Consider the following 13,796-nt stretch of genomic DNA (forward strand, 5'->3'; position numbering starts at 1 on the left):
TGGGTGGCATTTCTTTGGAGTGCCGCACAGCCCTCCATGTGCTCACCAGAGGTAGCCTGACTGCCATTAGGTACCGAAATGAGATCCTCAAACCCCTTGTGAGACCATATGCTGGTGCGGTTGGCCCTGGGTTCCTCCTAATGCAGGACAATGCCAGACCTCATGTGGCTGGAATGTGTCAGCAGTTCCTGCAAGATGAAGGCATTGAAGCTATGGACTGGCCCCCCCGTTCCCCTGACCTGAATCCGATTGAACACATCTGGGACATCATGTCTTGCACCATCCACCAACGTCATGTTGCCCCACAGACTGTCCAGGAGTTGGCGGATGCTTTAGTCCAGGTCTGGGAGGAGATCCCTCAGGAGACCATCTGCCGCCTCATCAGGAGCATGCCCAGGCATTGCAGGGAGGTCATACAGGCACATGGAGGCCACACACACTACTGAGCATCATTTCCTTGTTTTGAGGCATTTCCACTGAAGTTGGATCAGCCTCTAATTTGATTTTCCACTTTGATTTTGAGTATCGTTCCAAATCCAGGCCTCCATTGGTTAATAAATTTGATTTCCATTGATGATTTTTGTGTGATTTTGTTGTCAGCACATTCAACTTTGTGCAGAGCAAAGTGTTCAATGAGAATATTTTATTCATTCAGATCAAGGATCTAGGATATTTTTTTGAGCAGTGTGTATATATATATATATATATATATATATATATATACAGTACAGACCAAAAGTTTGGACACACCTTCTCATTTAAAGATTTTTCTGTATTTTCATGACTATGAGAATTGTACATTCACACTGAAGGCATGAAAACTATGAATTAACACATGTGGAATTATATACTTAACAAAAGAGTGTAAATCAACTGAAATTATGTCTTATATTCTAGGTTCTTCAAAGTAGCCATCTTTTGCTTTGATGACTGCTTTACACACTCTTGGCATTTTCTTGATGAGCTTCAAGAGGTAGTCACCGGGAATGGTTGTCACTTCACAGGTGTGCCCTGTCAGGTTTAATAAGTGGGATTTCTTGCCTTATAAATGGGGTTGGGACCACCAGGTGTGTTGTGCAGAAGTCTGGTGGATACACAGCTGATAGTCCTACTGAATAGCCTGTTAGAATTTGTATTATGGCAAGAAAAAAGCAGCTAAGTAAAGAAAAACAAGTGGCTATCATTACTTTAAGAAATGAAGGTCAATCAGTCTAAAAAATTGGGAAAACTTTGAAAGTGTCCCCAAGTGCAGTGGCAAAAACCATCAAGAGCTACGAAAAAACTGGCTCACATGAGGACTGTCCCAGGAACAGAAGACCAAGAGTCACCTCTGCTTCTGAGGATAAGTTTATCCGAGTCACCAGCCTCAGAAATCGCAGGTTAACAGCAGCTCAGATTAGAGACCAGGTCATTGCCACACAGAGTTCTAGCAGCAGACACATCTCTACAACTGTTAAGAGGAGACTTTGTGCAGCAGGCCTTCATGGTAAAACAGCTGCTAGGAAACCACTGCTAAGGACAGGCAACAAGCAGAAGAGACTTGTTTGGGCTAAAGAACACAAGGAATGGACATTAGACCAGTGGAAATCTGTGCTGGTCTGATGAGTCCAAATTTGAGATCTTTGGTTCCAACCACCATGTCTTTGTGCGACGCAGAAAAGGTGAACGGATGGACTCTACATGCCTGGTTCCCACCGTGAAGCATGGAGGAGGTATGATGGTGTGGGGGTGCTTTGCTGGTGACACTGTTGGGTATTTATTCAAAATTGAAGGCATACTGAACCAGCATGGCTACCACAGCATCTTGCAGCAGCATGCTATTCCATCCGGTTTGCGTTTAGTTGGACCATCATTTATTTTTCAACAGGACAATGACCCCAAACACACCTCCAGGCTGTGTAAGGGCTATTTGACCAAGAACGAGAGTGATGGGGTGCTACGCCAGATGACCTGGCCTTTATAGATGGTTGGGGTGAGCTGGACCGCAGAGTGAAGGCAAAAGGGCCAACAAGGGCTAAGCATCTCTGAGAACTCCTTCAAGATTGTTGGAAAACCATTCCTGGTGACTACCTCTTGAAGCTCATCAAGAGAATGCCAAGAGTGTGCAATGCAGTCATCAAAGCAAAAGGTGGCTACTTTGAAGAACCTAGAATATAAGACATAATTTCAGTTGTTTCACACTTTTTTGCTAAGCATATAATTCCACGTGTTAATTCATAGTTTTGATGCCTTCAGTGTGAATGTACAATTTTTATAGTCATGAAAATACAGAAAAATCTTTAAATGAGAAGGTGTGTCCAAACTTTTGGTCTGTACTGTATATATACTAACTATTGAATCCGTTCTATGCCCGGGTGGCGAGCATTTATATTGGTATATGGTCTCTATCCTGGTATGTGTTGCTTCCATCCTGCGTCCTAATCTTGTCATGTGCTGCTACCATCTTGCGCCCCCATCCTGTCATTTGCTTCTCCCATCCTGCGCCCCTATCCTGTTATGTGCTGCTCCCATCCTGCACCACCGTTCTGTCATGTGCTGCTCCCATCCTGCGCCACCGTTCTGTAATTTGCTGCTCCCATCCATATGCCCCATACGCTGCTCCATAAAGGTTGATGTCCCCCATAAGATGCTCCATAGTATATGCCTCATATGCTGCTCCATTATGGTTGATGGCCCCCATAAGATGCTCCATAGTATATGCCTCATATGCTGCTCCATTATGGTTGATGGCCCCCATAAGATGCTCCATGGTATATGCCCCGTATGGTGCACCATTATGGTTTATGGCCCCTATAAGATGCTCCATAGTATATGCCTCATATGCTGCACCATTATGGTTGATGGCCCCCATAAGATGCTCCATAGTATATGCCCCGTATGCTGCTCCATTATGGTTGATGGCCCCCATAAGATGCTCCATAGTATATGCCTCATATGCTGCTCCATTATGGTTGATGGCCCCCATAAGATGCTCCATAGTATATGCCCCGTATGCTGCACTATTATGGTTGATGGCCCCCATAAGATGCTCCATAGTATAAGCCTCATATGCTGCTCCATTATGGTTGATGGCCCCCATAAGATGCTCCATAGTATATGCCCCGTATGCTGCTCCATTATGGTTGATGGCCCCCATAAGATGCTCCATAGTATATGCCCCGTGTGCTGCTCCATTATGGTTGATGGCCCCCATAAGATGCTCCATAGTATTATATGCCCCGTATGCTGCTGCGATATCTAAAAAAAAATAACATACTCACCTATTGTCGTTGGGCGCCGAGTGCTGGGGGGCCTGAGCAGGTGGGGACACTGGCGCGCTGTGGGGGTCAGGTGGTGGAGTCGCCGTTAGCTCAGGCCCCTGACACTTGCCATAGTCACCTGGCCCTGATCCAGTGCTGCGTGCCGCTCCATCTTCCGGGTCCTCTGGCTGTGACTGTTCAGTCAGAGGGCGGCGTGCATTAAGCGCGTCATCGCGCCCTCTGAACTGAACGTCACAGGCAGAGGACCCGGAAGATGGAGCGGCACGCAGCGCTGGAACGGGACAGGTGACTATAGCATACTCACCCTCCTGGCACGTCCCTGCTTCTCCGTTGGAGATCGCGGTGTGCGTTCAGTGCTTACGCATACCGCGATCTCCTGGGCTGCGTCACTCTGTGGGGTCCAGACTGCGCCGGCGCTTGCGCAGTCTATAAAGGCTTCGGACAGAGTGACGCTCCCAGCATAATATTAGGCTGGGTTCACATTGCGCTAGGTGTGTCCGTCTAACGGACTCGTTTTTAAGTAGTAAAAACGCAATGTAACGCACATACTAACGCGCCCATAGACTTGCATTGTCTGACGCATCGTGACGCATCCCTAAATTGGTATGCGTTTGTCACATAACGTTTTTTTTCTGACGGACCTTCAACGCGGCTTGCAGCGTTTTCGGGTCCGGCCAAGCTAACGCACTACTAACGGAAGCGTTCATTCTGCCATAGAAGGCTATGGCAAACGCAGTCAGACGCAAATCATGAAAAATTTCCAAATAGAACCACACGTTTTAATAGCGTTTGAGGGTGGTCACATGTGGTCATGTGACAGGAAATGTGACTTCGGCCATTAAAATATCCCACTCACACAAAGTCTCCTGCACGTGACAGAGTGTTTTGCCGTAGCTCTTATAAATTGTAAGTACATTTCTATATATTATATATCTCTGTATACATCATGGGAGTCTGTAATGTCCGTCGGATGTGTGTGTACTAAAAATGTATTGTTTTGTTGCACACAGATGTCGGATACAGATGTCAGCAGCAGCAGCGTGTCTGCGATTTTTTCTACTGAGTCGGTAGGCTTGCACTTTAAAAAACCATGTTGTGTGAAACTCCATTGTATTGAGCTAGACATAACAATCCTGTTTATTGTTTTATTGTGAATAGGAGTCTTCTGAGCCCGAGGCTGTTAGACCTCCCCCCAAAAAACACGCAAAAACAACAAAGGTACATAGCACACATGTTGAATTTTTCAGGCATAAATTTATTGATCCAATGAATGTTAACATTATTTAATGTTAAAATATTTTTTTTTACATTTTACATACACAATAGGTTGTGGCACAAGGAGGACAAAAAAGAAAAAAGGTCCCTAGACGTCTGTCGTCGCCACAACTGCCAGTGGTAAATATAAAACTAGAAATATTCTATCCAATATTTACCAACAATCTATCTATTCACTTTCTATCTACTATATCTATAAACTATCTATCAACTATCTATCGCTCCATCTATTTGTCTATCTATATCTATGTATCTATCTATCAATATCTATGTATCTATCTATCTATCTATCTATCTATATCTATCTATCTATATCTATGTATCTATCTATATATCTATCTATCAATATCTATATATCTATCTATCTATATCTATGTATCTATCTATCTATATATCTATCTATCAATATCTATCTATCTATGTATCTATCTATCTATCAATATCTATGTATCTATCTATCTATCTATCAATGTATATCTATCTATCTACATCTGTCTATCTATCTATATATCTATATATTGCTATATCTATGTATCTATCTATCTCTGTATATATGAATATGGCCATCCAGTGAAATTGACACTATCAACATAACGTTTTGTGTTTACATAGTCCAAGTCAGCGACAAAAAAAAAAAAGGATTGTCGTTGACGAAGAGCCATTGACTATCCACAATGAGACACTTATTAACCTTGTGGAAGCCAACCCCTCCATATGGGACCAGAGCGACAGCTCCCACCATGACATCGTGAAGAACCGGAAGTTGTGGGATCAAATAATCTGTCACTTTGATCCCCGATACATGGAGAAGTCGACAACCTCAAAGAAAAAAATTGGTAAATATTGGTGACGTAACATCGGAAAATGTTTAAAAAAAAAAAAAATTTCTATCCTATCAACCTATCCACTTGTTGTCTGCTATCTATCTCTCAATTATCAACTATCTGTACACTATATATCTATCTATCTATACACTATTTCTACACTATTTCTTATCTAACAACTATCTATCTACTATTTATATATCAACTATCGTAGCAAACTATGAACAATTTTTCCTATATCTTAACACAATCTACTATTTTTATATATATATATATTTTTTTTAAATTTAAAGCCGATGCTGTCCATACCCGTTGGAAGTCCATCCGCGATCGCTTTGTCCGTGACTACCGGAACAGTCAGAATGCACCAAGCGGATCAAGTGGCAAACGGGTGACACCGTATGTGCATTATGACCAACTGCTCTTTCTTCAGAAAACAGTGTCTCAGCGCTCGTAAGTACAAGAAGGTCTGTGTGCGAGACTAAATTGTTTAAAGGAAAATAAGTAATTTTTGTTTTTGGGTTACAGCACGATATGCAGTACCGCTGCTCCTAGACCAGCAGAGGAACTTGAGCCTTCTTCAGTGGAACCAACGCAACCTGAAGATGTGTCTGGCATCAGCGAGCCACGATCTGCGGATAGAAGCACTGTTGCTGCAGGTGTGAGTGCCCGGTTGCAATCACAGCGTGGACGCAAGCGAGCATCTCAAAAAGATGAAGCAGATGCAATTATCGTGGATGGACTCCAACGGGTAGAGGACATGTGTCGCAGTGAGCTCAAAGACCTGAGACGAGAAATTACCGAGCTGCAAGCACGCGAGTCTGTCTACTCTGCTAATGAGTGGAAGCTACTTTTATTATCCTATGTGCCTGTAGTACAAAATATCCCGGCACATAGAAACCTTATGTTTCGACAAAGACTTAACGAGCTTGTAGAGGAATTTGTGGGCACCGAGGAACCCGCTCCATCGGGAAGAAGAAGACTGGACATGCCGCCCTACAACCCTCAATATAGAGGCCGGGGTGAAACGAGCGTGGAACCTCAAAGACAATGTAGCAGTCCATCATATAGTTGGGCAGACAATACTCCCGTGCAGTACCAAAGTCTTTAGTACAGTTCACTGTCCACAGCCAGGTGCAATTACCGCGTTGGAATTTTTTTTTTGGGGGGGGGGTTTGTTGTTAATTTCTATTTTCCTTTTTTTTTTTCATCCCTATGGGATATCATATGTTACACCTGTGTACCAACAGTTTGTTGGGAAAATACAAAAACATTTAGTAAACTGTTTCAAATTTCAGATTCTTGTATGACTTTAACTTTAACTTTTTACACGACATAAGGTAACTTTTTACACGACATCAGGTTAAACAACATAACTTTTTACACTACGTAACTTTTTACACGACATCAGGTTAAACAACATAACTTTTTACACTACGTAACTTTTTACACGACATCAGGAAGACTTTAAATTATTTTCACACGTGTCTGTCTTGCCATGGAACCTGGCCTTCATGTGTGAAGTAGTGTGCAAATTGATCACGAATCCTCATTATTTGTGATGCAGAACGAACTGTAGTCGATTCAATGCTACTGAGGTTCGACTCACAATCATTGGGGTCTACCAACTGGGGTTCATGTCTCGCCACAAAATTGTGCAGACAGATGCATGCCTTCACAACACGGTCCACATTGTCTGGTTGCAGTTGCATGCAGGTTAGTAAAATCCACCATTTTAATGTCAAAATCCCAAAGGCACACTCCACATAACGTCTAGCCCGGCTCAAGCGATAATTAAAAATGCGCCTGCTGGAGTCTAGACTACGGCTTGAGTAGGGCTTGAGGAGATTTTGTCCTAGTTGGAAGGCCTCATCACCAACTAAAACATAGGGCAAACTTGGGCCTTCGGTCCCCGGAAGAGGTCGTGATGACGGTATGTTTAAACTTTGGTTGTACAAACATTGGCCCATGTTGGAGTCTCTGAATACTCTGGAATCGTTAGTCCGGCCATAAGCTCCAATATCCACAGCAACAAAACGGTACCTGGCATCCGCAATCGCCATCAATACTATAGAAAAGTATTTCTTATAGTTATAGTAGAGGGAACCACTATGTGCAGGTTTCTGAATCCGAATGTGCTTTCCGTCCACGGCACCAATACAATTGGGGAAATTAGCCACATCCTCGAACTGTTGGGAAATTGCTAGCCACATTTCTGATGTTGGTGTTGGTAGCACAAGTGGTTGCAAGTTGTTCCAAATGGCATCACAAGTTTCCCGAACCAGTTGACAAATTGTTGACTTCCCAAGTCGAAACTGGTAATGCAGTGACGCAAAAGTTTCTCCGGTAGCCAGATATCTGTTGACATTCAAAAACAAAAAAAAAAAATTAGGATTTTAATGATCATCTAAAGGCTAGTTTACAATATAATATACAATTGCAAAATGAACATTAGGCCACACGATACCGAGATCTAGTCTTTGTCAATAGAATGATAAAAAAAATGTATAATTACCTCACAGTCACTACTAAACGTTGCTCCGCACTGATGCTTTCACGAAAAGTGCTGCGATGATGATGTATCTCATCCTTCACATGTGAGAGCAGAACATCAAAGGTCTCAATGGACATCCGTAGATAGCGTTGGAATTTGAAGGGATGATCCCGAAGCTGCACATACAGGGTGTGAAAGGCACCATATGTACTCCGCAAGAAATTCACTTCGTGGATATCTCCTTTGCGAACTACGCTTTCTCTGCCGAAGTCGCAACCGCATCAAGCGAAATCTGACGAGCTCAGACACAAACATCTTGCTAGCAGAAGTTCACTCAATGCTTTCAAAATGGAGAATGAGTCTGTGCCCACACCCGACAATGACAAAAGGAAAAAAAAAAAAAAAGAACAACTTTATTGACAGTGACAAACGCAGACAAACGGATACTTCGTAAACGGACATCAAAATGAAAAACGCGATCACATGCGTTAACGCTAGCGTTACCGTGACGACGAATTTCACATATTTTTGCTCCATTTCTGTACATGCGTTTAACGCATCCGTTTAACGCCATGTACTTGACGCAATGTGAACCTAGCCTAATATATATATATATATATATATATATATATATATATATATATATATATATTAGACAGATAGAAGAAAACCAGGCAATTCATGTGCGAGTACAGTAAAATCACACTGGCAAGTTAGAATAGATAGAATAGATATATACACATAGAATACATAGATATATTGTTACCTCGGCTTCCGTGGCTCTGCCTCCTGCCGCCGGCTCGCTCGCTCTCCTCACTGCGTCCTCTTCTTCCTGGGGCTTGGTCCAGGCGTCGCGCTTGGCATCCTCTTCTCTCCGGGGTTCGGTCCTGGCATCCCGGCGTGCGTCCTCTCTCCATCTGGGTGCGCGCGCCTGTGGCTTGCGCAGGCACAGTCAGGTCTGACCGTGCGCGTGCACCTCCTTCCTCTTCTCTTCCTGCTTGACCTGACCCGGAAGTCCTTCCTGCCAATCAGTGTCCAGCGTCAGGTACTTTAGGCCCTCCTTCCTTCTTGGAGGTGCCTGATTATTGAGTTGCTTTGCTTTAGTTAGGTCGCGTATTTGCCCTTTGCTCCCCTGGTCTTTTGCGCATTAACCCTGGTTCCTCTCTTGTCTTCCCTCAGCTCCCGTCTACCCCCGATCCAGTGTCTCCCCTCTGTTCCTGCTCCCGTGTACCTCCGTTCCAGTGTCTCCCCTCAGTACCTGTACCGGTGTTCCTCCTCCGTTCCTGCTCCCGTGTACCTCCGTTCCAGTGTTTCCCCTCAGTACCTGTACCCGTCCTCCTCCTCCGTTCCGGTGTCTCTCCTCAGTTCCTGCTTCCGTGTTTTCCCTCTGGTTTTCGGTTCCTTCTGGTCTTCAGCTTCCCCTTTTTGTCGCTTTCATTGAGCCGATCCCTGGTCCTGGCCTCCGTGGTTCTTGAGGTCCCCGTGCTTGCCTCCTAACAGTCCCTGTATAGGGGTTGGTTCCTCTGGAGTGCTCGTTCGGGGTAGCTTCGGTTCCACGGTCCAGTGGGTCCACTCCTTGTACCCTATACCCTCTGGCGTAACATATATTAATGTCAGTGACACACACACATATATATATATATATATATATATATATATATATATATGTATATATATTTTGGATAGATAGATAGAAAGAAGAAAAGCCGGTAATTTATGTGCAGTGTTCTGTAAAATCACTGCAGGAGCCGACAGGATAGAATAGATAGATTACATACAGTAAATACAAATGTAATAGGTAGATATATAGATGTCAGTGACAAATGCATTTAGAACAGTGTATGTGCAAATTACCGGACATGTATTTAATTAATAAAAGAGTTTCGTAACCAGCAGAGGGAAAGCCGAAAGCTGGGGGCAGATATTTATAGTCTGGGAAGGGGGCAATACCCAAGGAGCTTCCCAGGCGATTAATATCAGCTTACAGCAGTATAATTAGCCTTTACTGGCTATTAAATGGGGAACCATTAAATAATGACGTTGGGTCCCCCTATAATTAATAACCAGCAAAGGCTATGCAGACAGCTGCGGACTGATATTAATAGCCTAGGAAGGGGCCATGAATACTGCCCCCCAGGCTAAAAACATCAGCTCTCAGTCGCCTCAGAAAAGGTGCATCTCTCAGATGAGCCAATTCTGGCACTTAGCCTCACTTTTCCCACTTGCCCTGTACAGGTGGCAAGTGGGATGATAGTTGTGGGGTTGATGTCACCTGACAATACAAAGGTTTGACCTAAAATGTAACATTATGCACTAAAATTGAACTTAAATTTGGCGCAAAATAATTTCCAGAAAGTAAACCAAATAATAGGTTTTGTAAAATTACACTAAGCAGTCTAAAGATATACCAAACTTATTTTCCAGCATGAGCCACTTTGATTAAAACAAATTCACCTTGAAGCCTGTTTTCACATTCCTGACCAGGCCAATTTTTTCAATCCTGACCACTGTCAAGTTATGAGGTCATAACTCTGGAAAGCTTCAATGGATCCCATTGATTTTGAGATTATGTATTAGGGGTTTATTGTACTTCATGACAGTGGTTAAATTTCTTTGATATGACTTACGTTTATTTGTGAAAAAATCAGAAATCTGGGGAAAATGTAGAAAATGTTGCAATTTTCAAACTTTTAATTTTTATGCTCTTAAATTAGAGAGTCATGTCACACAAAGTAGTTAATAAATAACATTTCCCACATATCTACTTTACGTCAGTACAATTTTTGAAATATAATTTTTGTTAGGAAGTTATAAGGGTTAAAAGTTTATCAGCAATTTCTAATTTTTACAACATAATTTGCAAAACCATTTCTTTAGGTACCACCTCACATTTGAAGTGATTTTGAGGGACCTAAACAGAAAATACACATTCAAGAATTCTATTAACCCTTCAAGTGCTTTACAGAAATTAATGGAATATGAATGGAAAAAATAAGCATTTAACTTTCTTCAACAAAATTTTTCCTTTAGACCTAACTTTAATTTTGCAAGGGTAACAGAACAAATTGGACAATACAATTTTTTATGCAATTTCTCCTGAGCATGCAGCTATCCCATATGTGGGGGAAAACCACTGTTTGGGCACACAGCAGAGTTCGGAAGGGAAGAAGCGCCATTTCACTTTTTGAATGTAAAATTTGCTGGCATTATTAGCAGACGCCATGTCGTGTTTGGAGAGCCCCTGATGTACCTGAACAGTGGAAACTCCCCACAAGTGACACTACTTTGGAAATGAGAACCCTCAGTGAACTTAACTAGATGTGTATTGAGCACCTTGAACTCCCTTTATAACATTAAGCCGTGAAAACAAAAAAAATAATCACATTTTTCCCACAAAAATCTATTTTAGCTCCAAATTGTGTATTTTCACAAGGGAAACAGGAAAAAATTGACCCCAAACTTTATTGTGCAATTTATCCTGAGTTCACCAATACCCCATATGTGGTCAAAAACTACTGTTGTACTGTTGAGACACAGTGCAAAGCTCAAAAGGGCAGAAGCGCCATATTACAGTGCAGATTTTGTTGCACTGGTTTGAGGGTGCCATGTCACCTTGGCAGAGCCCCTGAGGTGCCAGAACAGCAGAACCCCCCATAAGTGACCTCATTTTACAAACAAAACCTCTCCATGAATTCATCTGGGGGTGCAGTGTTAATAATTTATATTTTTACCCAGGGCCGGCTCCAGGTTTTCATGGGCCCTTGGCGAAAGAGTCCTGGTGGGCCCCTTTAACACATCCCACAATTCGTAATGCACCGATACGGCAGAGAAATATAGGTATAGTACAATGCCAAAGATTTCACTTACTTCTTACATTACATGAGTGATATCGTTTGTACATTCTGCATTAGCTCAGAAACCGGACAGTATAGTCCTCTATACAGAATAATGAGCCCCATATATTGCTCCAAACAGAATAATGAGCCCCATATATTGCCCCATACAGTATAATGGCCCCATATTGTGCTCCATACAGATTAATTGGCACCACATAGTCCTCTATACAGAATAATGAGTCCCATATATTGCTCCAAACAGAATAATGAGCCCCATATATTGCTCCAAACAGAATGATGAGCCCAATATTATGCTCCATACAGAATAATGAGCCTCATATAATGCTCCATACAGTATAATGGGCACCACAGCGTGCTCCATACAGAGTGAGCCGCATATATTGCTCCATACGGAATTGACCCCATATAATGCTCCATACAGTATAGTGAGCCACATATAATTCTCCATACAGTATATGATGGGCCCCATCTATTGCTCCAAATATAATGGGCCCCATATGATGCTCCATACAGAATGGGCTCCATACACAATGGGCATCATATAATACTCCTTACAGAATGGGTCCCATATAATGCTCCAAAAATAATTGGCCCCATAAGATGCTCCATGTATAATAGGCCCCATATAATGCTCCATATATAATTGGCCATATAAAATGCTCCATATATAATTAGCCCCAAAACATGCTACATATTAAATTGGCCCCATATAATGCTCCCTATAGGCGAGTGGGCCTCCTGCCTGCTCAGGGCCCCGGCACTTGCCCGGGTGTGCCGGGTGCTGACGCCGGCCCTGTTTTTACCTTCAAGATTGTGTGTTAGCCCCAAGTTTTACATTTTCACACAGGGAAGTGGGTAAAAATGGCACCAAAAAGAATGTATCCCACAATTTCTGCTGAATGTAGAAATACCCCATATGTGGTTGTACAGTACTGCTTATCCATATGGCGAGTCATGGGAGGAACAAAGCGCTTTTTTGCCTACTGGAGCGCAGATTTTCCTAGAATAGTTTATGGACTCCATATAAAAAGCCCCTAAGTTCTAGAAAAGCAGGATCCCAGCTCAAATGACCCCATTTTGGAAATTATTCCCATTTTTGGAAATTTATCTATGACGATTTTGACTCCAAGGGTGTTTTCCAGAAACAAGTAATGGTGGATGTTGCTGGGTGAAATTTGCAAACTGCTGTTGTAGTGACCAATATGCTGTCGTGACCAGTACGTTGCAGTCACCAGTACATTATGCCCAGCTCATGCACCCATAAATTAGGCAGGTTCTCATCACTACAGAAGTGCCAAAGATGTGGGCACTAAATGTGGTTTAGAGACACTGGGGCTCAGAAGGGGGGGCATTTGAACTTGAGAGCGCAGAATTTGCTGAACTTCTTTTGGTTGGTGAGGAGCCATTTAGTATTGTTGAAGACCCCTTTATTTCCGTTAACAGATAACGGATCTGAGTAAGGGCTTGATTTTTTTGTGGATTGAGTTGAAGCTTTTATTGGGAACATTCTCTTAACATTTAGGATCACAGTTAACGGCGCTCTACGCTGAGCGCTTACTTTGCGGTTTCCATCTAAATCTTCAAGTGATGTGCTTCAGATGAAAACCTGAAAGATCCATTCACTATAATGAGACTCCATCTGGCCTCTGTTCAGCAGTGTCCTTTTTTTTCAGAAGTGCACAAAACTGAGGTAGGCCGCGCTTTTATACGCGCCTAAAAATATGGACACCGCCGGATCACAAGCCAGATGGTCCATAGTGCCTCAATCAGCCTCATTATAGGGAATCTTCCGCTGGGGTTTCCATCTGAATCACGTATTTCAGAGATTTACACGCGATTGCACTGTCCTGATGGAAGCACACAGGGAGCACCTTTCAGGTGCGATCTCCTCGATGTCGCTGTCACTATTGACAGCAGCATCAGAGGGGTTAAACGCCTGTGATCGGTGCTAGCACTGATCGTGGGCTTTGCTGCAGGGTGTCAGCTCTCACACAGAGTCAAACTAAATTTCGTTCTAAATCCCTATCTATTTAGTGCCGTAATATAAGCTATTTTCTAATATACTTGCATTAAAAATGCCCTTTCC

The sequence above is a fragment of the Ranitomeya imitator genome, chromosome 3 (genome assembly GCF_032444005.1).
Source record: "Ranitomeya imitator isolate aRanImi1 chromosome 3, aRanImi1.pri, whole genome shotgun sequence".
Lineage (NCBI taxonomy): Eukaryota > Metazoa > Chordata > Amphibia > Anura > Dendrobatidae > Ranitomeya > Ranitomeya imitator.